Source organism: Protopterus annectens, chromosome 7.part0 (assembly GCF_019279795.1).
Source record: "Protopterus annectens isolate FY-2018-M chromosome 7.part0, PAN1.0, whole genome shotgun sequence".
Classification (NCBI taxonomy): Eukaryota; Metazoa; Chordata; order Ceratodontiformes; family Protopteridae; genus Protopterus; species Protopterus annectens.
In genome coordinates, this window is record NC_056739.1 from 1,746,605,152 (window position 1) to 1,746,623,249 (window position 18,098).

Below are 18,098 nucleotides of genomic sequence, written 5' to 3' on the forward strand. Positions count from 1 at the left end.
GTATAGTGTTTGCAACTGAAAACATGTAAATGCAGTTTGTTTTTATTTATATAAACATATGATTGCTTATGTCATAAGTGAAAATTGAATGAAGATGTTTCTTGTTTAAAACAAAGATCTAGAAGATGTTACTAAAGAGAAGAAATATCAGCATAAATATATTTGTTTACTGGGGTAGTACACCAATCACTACAATCCATTTGTAGACACAGCCCAGGTATATAAATAAATGCAATATACAGTATAAGTATTTATATGCAATATACAAGCAGGACAAAAATAGTCCACCGATTAAACCTCTTTGTTAATTTCTTTTTCATAGTCTTGATTTGTTAGTGCTCGATGTGTAGGATTCTTAGGTGAGGAACAAATGCTACTAACTGTATGAATGCATGTTGAGAGAGTTATGGTGACAATATAGGTACAACTATGGATGTCAGCCAGTTTTGAACAAATATTTTCCACTGATATATGTTCTAAATAAAGAACATCATCTTCATAAGGTTTGGTAGCTGCATCTTTAAAAAAATGTACTGATTGATTCTGATCATGACTTTTTAACAATATGTTCAGAAGTCTTCAAAAAGCTCCAAGTGAAGACTGAAAGCTTGTCTGTTGTTCTCTCTCTCTCCCTTTTTTCACTCTCTTTTTGGCTCCTCATATCAGGTACTTCCAGTAACTCTCCTCACCCAGCAAGTCTGCTGAACTCTTCTTATCACCTCTGGACTAATTCCAAGTCATATTCAGGGCTTGTAAGGAGACTGAGGTACACAGGTCCATAGATGTGCACTAAGCTAGTTACCACTGTGGCCTTTTTAAACCTAGCCATGCATCTCAAGTATCTGACAAGTTCTGGCACCCTTGGTAAGGGTAAGAAAGGGTTTGGGATGTGATACATTCCTGGGAGATGAACCATTTACAGGCTGCCTGTGTCCATTATTGACATAGGCACCAAACCAGGATTAATTTCCTATTCACCATCCAATTGTCCAAGTTGCAATTGAATTGGGTTAGGGAGGAACTCTGCTTCACATGGATAGGGAGCCTGTTCCAGAGAAGGGGCAATCTCTGGGATGCATACTTGTCTCTCCAGTAGATCCTATTTATATCACAGGCAAGATTTAAGTCTTTAGAATGGGTATTTCTGGTACTGATTTTTTTTTTTTGCAGACTTGTAGAAGGTCCATCAGAGTGGGGACTGATGATGTCTTCTATACCAGGCATATATCTCTCCACAACAGCATGTAGGAAACAGAATACAGAGATAGGGCTTTGAGGTTGTCTGCATAGAACATGTTATTTATGCCCTGTATTCTTTTAGTATAGAACCTCTGTGGACATTCCAATTATTGAGCATGCCTGGCTAGGTATATACCAAAGAGAGTGTTGTATTCAATGACAGGTCCGATGAATGCCAATATAGTGGAACAATAACCTTCTCTGACCCGGATGTCATACCTTTATTTATAAGTTGTACAACATAGAATGATTTCCTCACTACCATAGACATATAATGGTCAAATGCTAAATTACTGTCTATGTATGTCCCCAAGTCCCTGACTACTGAATCAAGTCTTGGGGGTGTATTGTCTGTATGATAGGCTGACTTCCCAATGGATACTATAATGCATTTCTTGGCATTTAGATTTAGTCCATGACTTTGACACCAGTTATTTTTCTATGTCAGCCCTTCTTGGAGAACATTAGTGGCCATGGGGAATTCTATGACTGCTCCTAATTTTGGCCAGACAGAGGCCTTTGACATTAGCCTTGACTTCAGAGAAGCCAAAAAGGAGTGGTTCCCAGGACCAATTACTGAGAGACTTCAAAATTCAAAGATACATTCAGCCAACTTGACAAACCACGCCAGAACCTTGTAAAAAACAAATGTCATGATAAGTGACCCACTCAAAACAAAATGTTCAGCTCAAAATAAGATTTAGCACTCTTTTACTTTTCAAAGAATAAATAAACAAACAAACACTTGCACTGACTTAAATGCTCATACTTCATCAGAATTCACAGAAATAAAAAACACTGTTATTTATATTAAATGTCAAAATCACTTGACAGAAATAAACCAATAGCAACAAGTTATAATGTTAAAAAAAGGACACTACTGGTGACTGATTTATTTGTAGAGGTGGACTCCCGAATTCTAACTTCCTGGGTCCTGTCGGTGAGCCAGCTGGCTATCCACTAGGTAACATAAGGGGTTATACATAACCCCTTGAGTTTGCCAGCAGTGCCCAAGTAGACTATTGTGTCAAATGCCTTGGCCAGGTCAAGTGAGAACTATTATGCTCTTGCCCATTGCATTGGTGATCTTCTCAAATCAGTCCACCAGGCTGACTAGGCATGACTTTCCCTTGATGAAACCAAACTTTGTTGGGTTGAGTGTCTGGAGGTTTCCTATGTCATTAGTGATCATTTCCATGATAATTTTTTGGATGGGTTTGCATATGAAACTAGTGAGACTTATGGGTCTTTAGTTTCCAGGGTCTATTGAAGGCCCATCCTTGTGCAGAGGGATGATGGATGCTATTCTCCATTTGTGAGGCATGTAGCCTGTTTGAAGGCTACAGTTAAATAGTGATTCCAGACTGCCTAATATGTCATGTTTTATGCTATTTAGATGGCAGCCTGGGATGTTGTTGGGGCCCACTGATGCAGTGGTCTTGGCTTTAGAGACAGCATAGTGGACCTGTTCCCTAGTATTTGTAGGGAGAGTTATATTTTATGGTATTTCCTTGGGGGAAGCTGAGAGGTTAGACCTCAATTTGTCTGCCAAAAAGCAGTAAGACTTGTAACAAGGAAATCTTTCTTGTTTATCTGCCTAGCACCCCATTCCCCATACATGTTCAGTCAGTCAATGCCCCTGCGTGCAACTCAATTAAAGCTTATTTCCATTGTAAACAGCACTCCTTGCACCTCCCCAGCTTCCAGCAGGGACTAATTGAGGAAGTGTGCCTGAGTGTATACTTTCCCCCAGGATAGGCATGTCTAGCCTCCCTGCCTGCACCAAGTGATTAAGCCACTAACTGGACTCAAGTCACCTTGGTCGTATTCTTATGCTACTGACACTGGCTTTAAGCTTGTCTCTTGATAGTCCAAGTTAAATAATTGTAAAACCTATTTGCCAGTGCTTACTCTTCTAATTTTCAGTATTACCATCCTGGGATATGCAGGTGAAATTTCTTTGAGGTGGGGTACCAGAACATAAAATAAATACATGTCACATAATACTCTTAGCCTAAGGTAAATACTTCTTCAAACTGTACTAAACTACATGGCAAAGGAAGTTAATGCACCAGACAGTAAAATAGACAGACTGGAAATAATAGCCTGATCAATTAATGAGCAAGCTAGAGTCCTTTCTGATGCCAAACAGCTAATGCTGAATAAGGTTAAGGATTTTAAGCTTTAGCATCAAACAGAGTGGTGAAATTTGGCAACAGTTCAATGTGCAAACATTGCTCATAGCTAGTCACCAAGTGCCATACTCATTACCTTCAGATTCATATCACATCATAAGGGAATGATACTCAAATGTAGGCAAGCTGTTCTGCTCTTTATTATCAATGCATTTTACAGTTCTCTTACAGAAGAAGCAGCAGCAGACACCTAGTCTGCATTGGCATTTTTATACATAGTAGGACAATATATTCTATATTTCTAAGAATCCAGTCATAGTCTTGCATTGCAGCTGACTGTTACAGCTCAAGATTCTCCCCTTATTCTAGTGCCAGCTCAAATGGTTTGCACATATTCCTAAAGGAAATGCATCTACTCAGAAGTACTGTCTTTGTCTCTGCCTCTCTTTCACTTGCTCATATACATGTTTATGTGCAGGTTTGTCTTTTCCCGGTTAGGGGGTCGCCACAGTGTAACTCCGGTCCGCTAATGATTGGCAGTAGATTTTTATGGTGCCGTGTTGCCAGCCCAACTCCCAACCTTCAGCGAAGGCACGCCCATTCATGCATGTCTTTTGGAGGCCACTTGACCGCAGGGTGGACATGCAGACTCCAAACAGAAGGCACTCCAGCTGAGAATCGAACAGGAGAACCTCTTGCTGTGAGGCAACAACGCTACCGCTACCACCGCAGCTTACATGTTTATGTGCAAGTGTGTGCACATACACACACACACACACACACACACACACACACACACACACACACACACACACACACACACACAAACAGAAGCACAAATAAACACTCACACAAGCATAAACCAGCACCAATGCAAATGCATACATATCCACACAAACAATAACACTATGCTGATTTGCTATCAGCTCCATTCTATAATTTCAGTGCTTGTGCAAGCTCTTTTAACTATGATGCATACAGACAGCCATACAGCAAACCTCAGTTTACACTGTGTAAACTTTGTACTTCAAGCCTTGATTCAGGACTAAATGAAACTGTGCAAAGCAAATCAACCTTCCCTCTGCATCTGACCTTCCAGTTTGTCTTAATTTAAAAGTAAACAAAAAAGGGTTCATATAATATATTCTCCAGCCTACTCTGTCATTCTCTGGTTCATTTGGGTATTATTCTGCTTCCCATACCCCATGGTCACTCCAACTACATTTTAAACTAATGCCAATACTAACCATTTTGGTTTGGGCAAAATTATTCATTGGGGAAATTAACTTTAACTCAAATAAATGATTCTTCTTAAATATATGCATGCAAGTTCTGTTTTTTTTTTTTAGCACGACTGGCTAAAATTTCAAAATGTGAAAATCACTCAAGAATTATTTGGTTTATATATTACAGACGTTACTTATAACTGTAGAAAGAATTAAAACTATGTCACAAGAGTTGAGATTACACTACAAGAAACTAGCAAGAAAAAAGTTATAATGGAAACAGTGCACTGCAACACTTCACAGATCACACATACATATATGATATCATGGGCTGATTCTAAGAAGTCAGCATACAGAAGCACATATAGCAAACAATGAAATGCAAAGAAATACATTAATACTACATTACTTCTTCAGATCATACAGATACAGAGCAATAATGAGGGAAGGATCCAGAAAAATGTTTACAAATGATCTATAAAAGAAAAATATGATGAATAATGATAGTGATGGTTAACTCATTAAGAACCAGCATCTGTGCTATGCCCTTATGGTGCCAAGACACTGTTTATAGCAAACCTCCTTAATCAAGTGATGATACTATTTGCAGATGTCTTCCTTAATCAAGTAACTTACTAACTAATTATAGGTAATATACAGGGTTGGATTAAAGGGAGGGACAAATTGAGCATTGGCCCCAGGCATCTCTCTCATGAGGGTCATCCACTGCTAAGCTGATGTTTCAAAAAACAGCAAAAACTTGCCACTGAGTCAGCAGTGGTAATCAACCATAATCTCACCACTGCTGAGAAGAAGTGCTGCAGCCTACTTGGAGACATCACTGTCAGCCTCTTCCCCTGTACACATACATTTCAAAACTGTTCCATAAGTGATTCAGTTCCCCTAGGGAAACAGAAAAGAGGGTTGCATTGGTTCCTGCAGATTTTTCACTAAAATGTATTCCAATCCATGAGCTGCAACTTTTTATTGGGGAGTGGGGTATTATCTCATGTAACTATTTCAGATAAGCACCAAGAGCTACAGATCTTAATGCTTATCTGTGATATTAACATAAACAGATGATCCTGATCTTCACATATATTTTTCTAACTTGTATGTCTACAGATAATGTCAGGACACCAGATACATTGTAGAAGTTGAGGTTGGGAATGACTTTGATTTGTTATGTATTTATTCATTCACTTGATACCAATCAGACATATGATGCATAGTCCTTAAAGTGATAAGATGGCTGCAACTGGTGGGTACATCTGTGCGTGTGTGTGTGTGTGTGTGTGTGTGTGTGTGTGTGAAGGGGCTGTAATGGGTTGCACATTATGCAAGCTTCCGATGGCAACAAGCTGAAATATATTATTCTGGCTATTATTTAAGTATTATTTATTCATTCATTCATTTGATCACAGACATCTGATTTGTACTCAGTCACTAAAGTGGCCATAAATGCAAATCTCCATCTCAAAGAAATATCACTTGAAAGGTAGACCACACAAATAACACTGTATTATTGCTGCTACTGCTGTACTGCATTAAGAGGATGATCAGGTTCAGAAAAGATCTATTATGCATACACATTTAGCAAGGAGCTGCTTTTATCCTGCTGTAACTTAATCATGGTATTGGATTTTCATTATTCAGTGCCTCAAATAATTGAATCTGTGAGAAAATTACATTAACCAGGCAAGAAGTGCAAAAAATTGTATTCTTTGTTTGTTTAGCTGAAAAATACTTTCTCATGTTTAAACTTCTATCCGATTCTCATCCTTAGGCAGTTGTGATCCAGTTTGCCAACAGATTTGATGGTTTAATAGCCTAGCAGAATAGATTTATTGCTAACTGATGCATTGAATTAAATCAGAACTAGGTGAGAATTTTGGAAGCACCAGAACTAGACAGGTAGGGCACTAGTAAAGTTAGATTGGCTAGGCTTAATTAGTTGTCACAACACATAGCATCAAGTATTTGCTGTAATTTAGCAATAAATCATATTCCGGTATGGATTTGCACTTGTGATCCCACAAAGCCATTCATGGATAAATCCTGCAATACCCACTCTCGAATGGAAGTTATTGCTTGTACACAATGGCATTATTTAAGAAGAAATGTCTTACCTTTTTAAATGGTGTTCTGTATGAATGGACTTTAATCCCATTCTTTTCTTATTGATGTACTATGCTTGAATAAGTCATGTATGACTCGATGCTTGCACAGTACATATATATAATGCAGTTTCTGCCATTTTATACAGGAGTCAGGAGTTTGCATGTGTCTAAATAATTACACTAGGAAGACCGTTTATTGCTGACATGCTCAAATGATGTTTCAGAGGCGGGTTCAAATTGTTCTACCATGGTCTTGATGGGAGGAGAAATAGGGTAGGAGTTATCCTGAAGGAACAGTACATCAAGAGTGTTTTGGAGGTGAAAAAAGTGTTAGATAGAGTGATGTTACTGAAGCTGGAAATTGATGGTGTGATGATGAACGTTGTTAGTGCATATGCTCCACAAGTTGGGTGTGCAATGGATGAGAAAGAAAAATTTTGGAGCAAGTTGGATGAAGTGGTGGAGAGTGGACCCAAGGGTGAGAGAGTGGTGATTGGAGTGGATTTTAATGGGCATGTTGGTGAAGGGAACAGAGGGGATCAGGAAGTGATTTGTAGGTATGGTGTTAAGGAGATGAATGCAGATGGTCAGACAGTAGTGGATTTTGTGAAAAGGATGGACATGTTTGTGGTGAATATGTATTTTAACAAGAGGGAGGAGCACAGGGTGATATACAAGAGTGGAGGAAGATGCACACAGGTGGATTATATCCTATGCAGGAGGGACAGTCTGAAGGAGATTGGAGACTGCAAAGTGGTGATAGGGGAAAGCATAGTTAGGCAGCATAGGATGGTGGTTTGTAGGATTATGCTAGCAATAAAGAAGAGGAGGAGAGTGAGGGCAGTGGCAAATATCAAATGGTAGAAGTTGAAAAAGGATGACTGTAAGGTGGAGTTCAGGGAAGAGTTAAGACAGGCACTGGGTGGCAGTGAAGCGTTACCAGATAGCTGGGCAGCCACAGCAGAGGTGCTAATAGAGGCAACTAGAAAGGTGCTTGGTGAGACATCTGGACAGAGGAAGGAGGACAAAGAGGTGGTGGAATGAGGAAGTACAGGAGAGTATACAGAGGAAGAGGGTGGCAAAGTTGAACTGGGATTGTCAGAGATGAAGAATGTCGACAGGAGTACAAGGAGATGAAGAGTATGGTGAGAAGAGAGGTGGTGAAGGTTAAGGATAAGGCGTATGGTGAGTTGTATAAAATGTTGGACACTAAGGAGGGAGAAAAGGACCTGTACTGATTGGCTAGACAGAGGAACTGAGCTGGGAAAGATGTGCATCAGGTCAGGGTGATAAATGATAACAAGGGAAATGTGCTCACAAGCGAGCAGAGTGTGTTGAGCAGATGGAAAGAGTACCTTGAGGGACTGATGAATGAAGAGAATGAGAGAGGGAGAGAGAGAGAGAGAGGGAGAGAAGGTTGAATGATGTGGGGATAGTGAATCAGGAAGTGTATGATTAACAAGGAGGAAGTAAGGAGAGCTATGAAGAAGATGGAGCATGGAAAGGCTGTTGGTCCAGATAACATATTTATGGAAACATGGAGGTGTTTAGAATTGATAGCAGTGCAGTTTTTAACCAGATTGTTTAATCAAATCTTGGAAAGTGAAAGGATGCCTGAGGAATGGAGAAGAAGTGTACTAGTACCGATTTATAAGAATAAGGGTGATGTGCAGAGCTGTAGTAACTACAGAGGGATAAAACTGATCAGCCACAGCATGAAGTTATGGAAAAGAGTAGTGGAAGCTAGGTTAAGAAGGGAGGTGATTATTATTGAGCAGCAGTACCATTTCCTGCCATAAGAGAGCACTACAGATGCGATGTTTGCTCTGAGAGTGTTGATGAAGAAGTACAGAGAAGGTCAGAAGGAGTTGCAGTGTGTCTTTGTGGACTTAGAGAAAGCATATGGCAGGGTGCCTAGAGAGGAGTTGTGGTATTGTATGAGGAAGTCAGGAGTGGCAGATAAGTACGTAAGAGTGGTACAGGATATGCACGAAGGCAGTGTGACAGTGGTGAGGTCTGCAGTAGGAATGATGGATGAATTCAAGGTGGAAGTGGGATTATGTCATGGATCAGCTTTGAGCCCTTTCTTATTTGAAATGGAGATGGATAGGTTGACAGATGAAATGTGACAGGAGTCCCCGTAGACTATGATGTTTGCGGATGACATTGTGATCTGCAGTGAGAGTAGAAAACGGGTTGAGGAGACCCTGGCCAGGTGCAGATATGCTTTAGAGAGGAGAAGAATGAAGGCCAGCAGGACTAAAACAGAATATATGTGTGTGAATGAGATGGAGGCTAAAGGAATGGTGAGAATGCAGGGAGTAGAGCTGGCAAAGGTGGATGAGTTTAATTACTTGGGATCAACAAATCAGAGTAATGGTGAGTGTGGAAGAGAGGTGAAGAAAGTGCAGGCAAGTTGGAATGGGTGAAGAAGAGTGTCAGGAGTGATTTGTGACATTGAGATACCAGTAAGAGCGAAAGAGAAGGTTTACAAGATGGCAGTGAGACCAGCTATGTTATATGGGTTGGAGACGGTGGCACTGATGAAATGACAGGAGTGAGAGCTGGAAGTGGCAGAGTTAAAGATGTTAAGATTTGCAATGGGGGTGATGAGGATGGACAGGATTAGAAATGAGTGTATTAGAGGGTTAGGTCAGGTCGGACGGTTTGGAGACAAATCCAGAGAGCTGAGATTGCATTGGTTTGAACAAGTGCTGAGGAGGGATGCTGCGTATATTGAGAAAAGGATACTTAGGATGGAGATGCCAGGTAAGAGGAAAAGAGGAGGGTCTAAGATAAGATTTATGGATATGGTGAGAGAGGACATGCATATGATTGGTGTGACAGAGCAAGATGCAGAGGACAGAAAGAAATGGAAACAGATGATCCGCTGTGGTGACCCTTAATGGGAGCAGCCGAAAGGAAAAGAAGAAGAGCTGTAGGGATTTCTATAATTTTGTTTTTCTTTTGTGGACACACACATTCCTTTCAATACATCTGAATTTACAATAGACATACTGAATGTTTTGTCCAGTCAGTATGCACATATACACCTTATGCACTTTTTTTGGCAACTCTTTGTCCCCCTGCCAGTCATCAGACCTTCTCTTGGTCTTTCAGCCAATTTGCTCCCATCACCATCAACATTGGGAAAATAAACACAATGGTCCTTACCTTGGCAAAAAAAAAAAAAACATACAAAATGAGGAGTTCAGACAGAGTGGATACTGCAGCAGTGATCGAACATCTACTGTTATGGTAAATTTTCTTAAACAGCTGTACTATATTCATCATACTGATCATTGCTGCAGTAGCCTTAGTGATATGGGTAGATTAGCATAGCTTAAAGTGACTGGGAAGAGGAAAGATAAGGGTCCAGGAGCCACTGGAGAATGGTCCTAGCAAAACCTGTCCTAGATCTGGAGACGGGATCTAGTTTGTAGTGCTTTGTACAGAAGACCAAGTTGCTTCTTCTAGAATGCTTCTAGAATCCAACCCTTTCCAAAAAGCTGCACATGAAGGCAAGGCCAAAGTAGACTGAGCCTTGAACCTGCCTGGAATTGCCTTGTTGTGGTGGGTACAAGTAAAAGGCAATAGCATGACAACCATTTGCAAATAGCCACGAGAAATGAAAACTGATCAGAGTCCTGAAAGTTTTAGCTCTGTCAAGATAATATCTGAGTTATCTGTAAACATCCAAGGTATGGTGTATCCTTTCCCCGTCATTTTTTGGTTTTGGAAAGAAGACAGAGATATGGATAGCTTGGCTCAAAGTAAATTCGGATACCACTTTAGATGTAAAGGATTAGTTTTTAAGGAAACCCATCTTTATTGAAAATGAGATAATGTTGACCTACCATAACTGCTTGTAACTCTGATGCTCTTCTTTCAGAAGTCATAGCAATCTGTAACATTGTTTCCCATTTTAAGAAACTCAGGTTAGCCTGATGAGCTGGTTCAAATAGAGCAAGAATTAGTTTTTCCAGACAAAATTAAGATTCCCAAGGAGGATCCACCTGTTTTCTTTGAGGCTTAGTATGCAGCACCCTTTTCAAAAACATTGCTACATCTGAGTGCATTGAACGAGGGAGATCCATGGGCAGACACATTGAAATGGCTATCAGATGTACCTTTATGAAGGAGTAAGACAGGCCAAAGGGTAAGAACTCACACAGATAATGTAGAACCAGAGAAACACTTGCCTGAAAAGGGTCCTGGTTCTTGTCCTGACACTAATTGACTAGGAAATCTTTTCTATTTGCTAATACATGATTTTCTAGTCTCAGGTTTTCTTGCCTCCTTTAATACCTGCTTCATGTCCTCAGAAAATAGGTGCCTAAAAGGTATTTGCTATTTGCAGTTGTTTGGTGTTTGGATGCATCAAACTCAGCCTGTTTTTTGTGAGTAGGTCCAGTCTGTGAGAAAGCCTGTGGTAATTACCATTGGCCATTTCTAAAAGAAGGGAGGACAACTGTTGCCTGGGCCAGAAGGGAGTCAACACAATAATCTTTGGAGAGTCTTCGAAGAAAAAAAGATATCTGTTTTCCAGGCCTTTTTGCAAGGATTTCTGAAGCAGACATTTGCCAAAGGATTGTTGTGACTGAAAGAAAAAAGATTTATATGAGATATTCCCCACAGCTGGATCATTTCCGGGATGAAGATCCATTTGTTTGGTTTTCATTTATAAAGGTCTGTCCTGGTCCTGCTCAGCTTGTCTGCCACAAATTTTTTTTCTGATATTATGTAAGATGTCTGTTGACTGAGATTATGCTGAAAAGCTGTATCCCAGGCTACCATGGTCAGTCTGCACAGGAGGTAGGGTCTGGTTCACCTCTTTGACAATATATATCATTGTAATGTCTGTAACCACTTGCAAATGATCCTGGAGACTATAAATGATTGACAGAGTTGAGAGCATTTATGACTGCAAGGATTTATTTTACATGTATGTGTTTTTGTCTGCTTTTCTGCTCCAAAGACCATGTACTTCTATTCCCTTAGACACTGCTCTCCAAGAAAGTCTGAGCCATTTTTTGATACAGACAGTGCTGGAGCTCAAAGGTGAAAAAGGAACCCTGGCTTCAGATAAAATTGGTCTCTCCACCAAAGAACTAACACTAAAACACACTAAACACTAAACTAACACTAAAAATAAAACACTAAAACTGGAATCTAAAATGTCAAATGTCAGAGGATGTTAATGCTGGGACTATACTGATTTGAGGTACTGTTCAGTTTTTCTCAAGTGGAGTCTTACTTGAAGAATTATGAAAATAAAAGATGCCATGACACCTAGTATCTTGAGAAATTCTCTTGCTGAGATGTTTGCCTTTGAGTGGAAAACTCAGAAATAGATAGAGATATAAACTTACTTTTTTCTTGAGGAAGAAAAGCTTTTTGAACTGAGCAATCTAGGACAGACTCCAAGAAAACGATCCTGAGTGAAGAAATTGAACAAGACTTTTGGATATTCTCCTGAAACCCCAGCCTGTGCAGGAGATCTCTAATCCAGGTGAGAGACTCTTGATAAGATACAAAAAGACCCTGCAATGATAAGCAAGTCGTGTATAACAGGAAAATGTGAATGCACTGCAGTCTGCAGTAGGCTATCACTGGAGCTAGACACTTTATAAACAGTGGATAACCCGAAGGGTAATCCGGAGAACTGAAAATCTTGAGAAAGGCCTGAAACCTAAGCATGCTTTAATTCTAAGGTCAGAGAACCAACCGTCTGTAAAGGGATAACTCTCCTCCTGCTACAATAAAATAGCTACATTTGCCACCAATCTCTCTCATAGGATCTACTACCGTCATAGCTTAAAGGATTTAAACTAGCTTGAAATGCACAAGTACCAAACATATTCACAACTAACTACAGCATACAAACTCATTATCCAGAAAAATGTCCTGCATTAAAAAACATATGGCTGCCCTACTATTCAGCAAGGGACCTCCATTCTATTAACAAATTCTTACTACTCACAGATAAGTCAAATAATTTTGCAGCAGACTCGCTCTATTTCCAATACATTGCTGAACTCCCGAATAGTATCCCCACACAAATAAAGCTCTCTGAGAAACTGAATAGTTTTAAACCACTGCTTAAAATCCAACTTAACCAATCCCGGTTCTGCACATGCTCATTACCAGGTTAAGACTTAGTGCTCACCATACAATACTCTCCAAATACTCTCTTTTAACAGAATACTCTCAACCTCTCACTGAAATGAGAAAAAAATATATATACATAACTGCTGCCTGTGCAATCCATTAAGTTGCACATGAACTTTCTCTTAAGTAACTTCTATTTCTGTAAAATATTAGAATGTATACATTTAACTATTGCATGCATATAAATGTAAACATACATGTAACTACTCTTTGTTTAGATGGAACCAAGTATAATGCAATGTAAACAAATGGAGCTTTTCTCCCCAGACCTCTGATGAAAATAGATATTACCTACTCAGACTTTTCCAGTAAACAAATACAAACAAACAAACAAACAAATAAATAGTGTGAGAAGCAAAACAAGATTACAAGGAGGAGGGATATTAAACAAGAGATGTACAAAGAGGAGATTAGCAGCATGGACTGCAGCAGAAAGTAAAGCTGTTTCTGAGATTAGGAGCCCTGATTTACAGCTGTATAACCAATCTAGAAACAGTTAAATACAAATAATCATAAAAAAGAGATTATATTAGATAGATGTTCAACCCTTTGTACTTACTTAAAGTTAAATAATAATGGGGAGTGGACCTTCAGAAATGCTTTGAATCAGCATAGGTCTGGTGGATTGCCTGAAAAGAATTCAATGATCGTCCAATGTGAAAAGAAAAAGTACCTTTGTAGACCTTAAATAAAGTTAAAATATGTGGAGTGGCCTAAATAAATGCTTTGATTCTGGGTAGGTCTAAATGATCGACCAAGAAGAATTCAGTGATCGGTCAGTATTAAAAGAAAAATACACCCTTATACTGTGGGACAACTGTTTCACTGGGGATGACTTTGCAATCACTAATTCCACCCCAAAACCCATTCCTTACTAGAGTAAAGTCTACCCGAGTTGCATGTTGGCCACTCCTGAATGTGACCTTGTGACTGTCTCTCTTGCCGAACCAAGTGTCAGCCCCCATCAATCCATTTGTTAGATAGCAGTCTAGAATAGCCTCTCCTTCTTTATTCCTGTTGTCATATGCACGTGGACCCAGGCAGTCCTCATATTATCTTCTGTCTGCCTGTCTGTCTCTTGTGATATGTACATTCAGGTCACTCGTTATCAACACCATTTCATGTTGTCTTGTTTTATCTACTAGGTCCTGCAGCAGCTGTCTGAATACACTCCTTTCCTCACTCACAACCCTACTGTGGGGCATAGGCTGAGATTATGAATACTGCCCTATATCATTACACTTGAGGCTGATTGCCATGAGTCTGTCACCAATTCTTATGACATCCCTCACTGTCTTCTGAAGACTCCACCTCATCACAATTCTTAAACCATATCTAGTTTGTCCTCACTCTGAATAGTAGACTCTGGATCGCAATCCGAGTGGCTTTGCTGCACTGCCCTTCCAGCTTGTCTCTTGGATACAGAGGCTGTTCAACCTCCTCCTTACCATCATGTCATCCCCTTCCAAGCTGCACCCTTTCACTAAACCTATACTGAATCTAGCAATCCTTAGTCCATGTTTGGCAAGCTGATTGTTTTTTTTTCCAGTTTTTGCTCAACAGAGCAATCCCAGGTAATTCAAGCTGGGAAACTGGAAAATTGCTGGCCAGTAGCTTACTTACCTTGGGCTGCTGGGCTTTATGGCAGGCACACACTTTCCAATAGGGGCACATATACCCCTCCAACCATTAGCATGGTCCCTGGTGTAAATCAGAGTAGGCTGGGTCCTCAACCCAATTATCACCAGCAAATTCCCATGTACATTTTTGGCAACATTAGTCCAAATCACCCAAACCCAATTTTTATACTGCAAGAGATCAAAATAGGTGAAGCTACCTCCACAAAAAAAAAAAAAAAAACAGTCACCAGTGGATTTCCCAGGGTTTTGTGCCGGGATCTCTCTGGTTTGGCATCTACTTCTCTGAAGTAAAAGCCAATATCAAAGGTCTCTGGGTGACTAAGTTTGCAGATAACTGTAAGCTAGGAGCAGTTACTTAATCTCCAAATGACTTAGCTATCCTACAGGAAAGTTTGTCCCAAACAAATAACTGGTGCTAGAATTATAGACGGAAATGAGGGACAGTTACAGTATATTGTGCAGAGGATACTACTGCTCTGGAACAAACTTCTCATCCATGTAAAATGAAGCTCATCCCTGTCCGTATTCAAGCATAACTTGGATCTGTGGTTAGGTAATAGAAAATTTACCCCCATGACTGCCCCTGTACAACTAATGGACAGAAGCAGCTCCTAAATGATTTATCCCTTGTATGGGTCTTTCATATTATTTATAGTATGACATCAATTATTCTCAATAATATAGAACTATTGACCATCTAATAACAAATAGGATAGGTTAATTCAAACACCAAAAGGGAAACTGGCTAAGCTTAAAATGACACTGTCTGGCACAAGGCCGAATAACTAACCTTGAACGGAGCACCAGCCCATCACATTCATTTGTTAAACTGTTTATTTACCTACATTTCTTTTTGAAAAATGTTTAGACAGCTGCTGCACTCTTTAGACAGTACAAAAAACCTAAATAATGTTACTGTGCATCAATTATAATGTTCTTTACACATTTTATTTAGAAATTCTTCATAAAGTATAGAACAATCAGTCCAAAAAAGCATACAGACAGTCCTTGGACACATTGGAGGGATTACAACTGTTACCCCTCCTGGGAATGCTTGGGGATCTGGCAGAGAAAGTTTGAGGCTGTTGCTGGAGACAGAGGAGTATGTATATCCTGCTCAGCTTGCTGCCATCTTGATCCTCATCAGGGCAAGCAGTTTAGAAAATGGATGGAAAAAATAAGAACATATAAAAACAAGAAGAGGAGAACGGCAGTCCCAACCTTCTGTCAAACTGCTCAAAGACAACACAACATAATGGTTAGGATGCAGACCAAAAAGCTGGAGACGAGAGTTTTAATTCCATCAGCTATTGTTTGCGATCTCTATAGTCGTAAGCAAGCCATTTGATTCCATGTATCCTTTGAAGATGGACACCTATGGTAAGTCTGCTGACACTGCCTGATCAACAAACTGACTATATTTTTAAAAAGTAATGAAATACAAAAGTGATGTTTATTGCTTTATGCATTTTACCTTTAGATATGGAGAATTTTAGAATCTGCACATTTAAACCCTCTAAACCCCATCAAAGAGCAAACACTTACCAGGTAAACCCATTGATATACTGCTGAGCTTACATGCCTTCATTGAATGCTGATAACAGATTTCCAGCCAGACAGCCTACAAGAGAAAGAATAAATCTTTTACTCTAAGGTACTGCTGCAACAATTCTAAATCTTCAGTAGTGTCCTTGCTTTAGTAATGAGAGCAGAGGATTTTAATTCTGTTGTCATGTATTATGCAGCATTCTAGTGTCAAATAATAATTAGTGCCATAATACTAAAAAGGTAAAAATGCATGTCTCATTTGTGTACCATCTTACCTGTACACAGAGCTCTTTTACAGGCAATCAAGGCATCCTAGTGAAATTCAGGAGAAGCATAAGCTCCTGACAATGTTACCCATGGAAACTGAGAGCATGCAAGTATGTAGTCAGTCGGTTAGTTAGATAATCCATTTAAGTTTAATGTTCCTGCTATCCATCCTGATGTATTTGCATACAATAAACTACTTAAATGAACACCCAAGCCTTAACGTCTTATTAATGTGCACAAGAAGAGTGACATGCTGTCAGAATGGTATCCAGAGTTACCAGCCATGAGGCAACTGGTTAAAGTTGTAGGAATATATAGGAATGGATTATCCTAACTGCTCAAATGACTTGCAGAACAGGTTAGAAATGAATTCCAGGTACTAAAACTTGCTTAAATGATTTATTTTGCTATAAATATAAAACAAAGCACTCAGAACACTCAAAACAAATTTCTTATTAAATGAAATGTCGAAAACTGCAACATATTGATAAACATATTCAAAACAATTACAAGAATGTTTGAAACAATATCCAAATTGCATAATAAAATGTACAAAAAAGGGAAAATTACCATATTTTTTCACTATGTACTACTTTTTTGTATTAACTAAAGCTATTCAAAGTATCCAAAGTGTGTAGAGTGTTTGCAAGGGCCTGCACTACTACAGTGCAGTTATTTCACAAAGTAAAGTTGTTTCAAAGCATATTTCACACAGTAAAGTTATTTCAAGGCATATTTCACAGAGTACAGTCTTCGAAGAGTTTATTGTGCATTTGATTATTATTACAAGTACCTGGTGTGTGTGAATGTTAGTACATAATTAAGAGGGCCATTTTACATTGTGATTTACTATAATTTGTGGGCATGGCAGAAGGATTTCACAGAACCACACCACTTGTGTTTGATAACATTATTGCAGAAAATTGGAGAGCGTTTGAGCAGGAATATGATATTTTCATACAGGCTGCTTTTTCTGACAAAGACACACATACAAAGGCATTTATTCTGCTTAATTTAGCTGGTGCAGAGGCCATTGAAAAAGAACGTTCATTTGTGTATGCACCTACTGTGTTTGCAGGGGAGGGGTAAGACCACCATATAATGCTGCCAGCTGAAACAGGGAAAGACCCTGAATGCTTAAAATGTAAATTTACAGAAATGTGCAACCCCCAAAAGAATATTACAAGGGAAAGGCACTTATTTTACACAAATATTACAAGGGAAAGGCACTTATTTTACACAAGGGATCGAAAGCCTGGTGAAACTTCTGCAGCATATATAACTGACTTGAGAAATAAGGCTAAAACATGCAGATTTGGTGAATTGAGAGATGAGATGATTTCTGTCTTACTATAGATGCAAAGAGTTCATTTTAGCAAATTGTGCTTGACCATAAATCTTCATTGTTAACCACATTCGGTACACCATTTGGAAGATACCAATTTCTGAGAATGCCATTTGGGATAAATTCTGCCTGTGAAGTCTTTCAGCGTGTGATGGAGCAAATTTTTTCAGGCTATCCCTGTGCTATTATAGTAGATGATATTCTAGTAGGAGGCAATGGAGAAGTCGAACATGATAGAAACCTCAAGAACGTTCTGGAAAGAGCATGTGAAGTGAATCCTAAGCTGAATCCTCAGGAAATGCAAATTAAGGCTATGAGAAGTTACTTATGTTGGTCACTTGTTTACCAGTTCAGGCTTAAGACAAGATCCTTCAAAACAAACAGCAATTCTCGAGATGCCAGCTCCA

The 18,098-nt window shown here is 39.3% G+C and overlaps 1 protein-coding gene across 1 annotated transcript in view; it reads right to left on the reverse strand.

The window, feature by feature from the left end:
* The window catches only part of SEMA4B (semaphorin 4B), a 1,355,182-nt gene that overhangs the window by 1,106,213 nt on the left and 230,871 nt on the right, over positions 1-18,098 (reverse strand). The window contains exon 2 of the mRNA XM_044078286.1: positions 16,077-16,152. The gene's annotated coding sequence lies outside the window, so the exon portion shown is untranslated. The remainder of the gene's footprint in view (positions 1-16,076; positions 16,153-18,098) is intronic.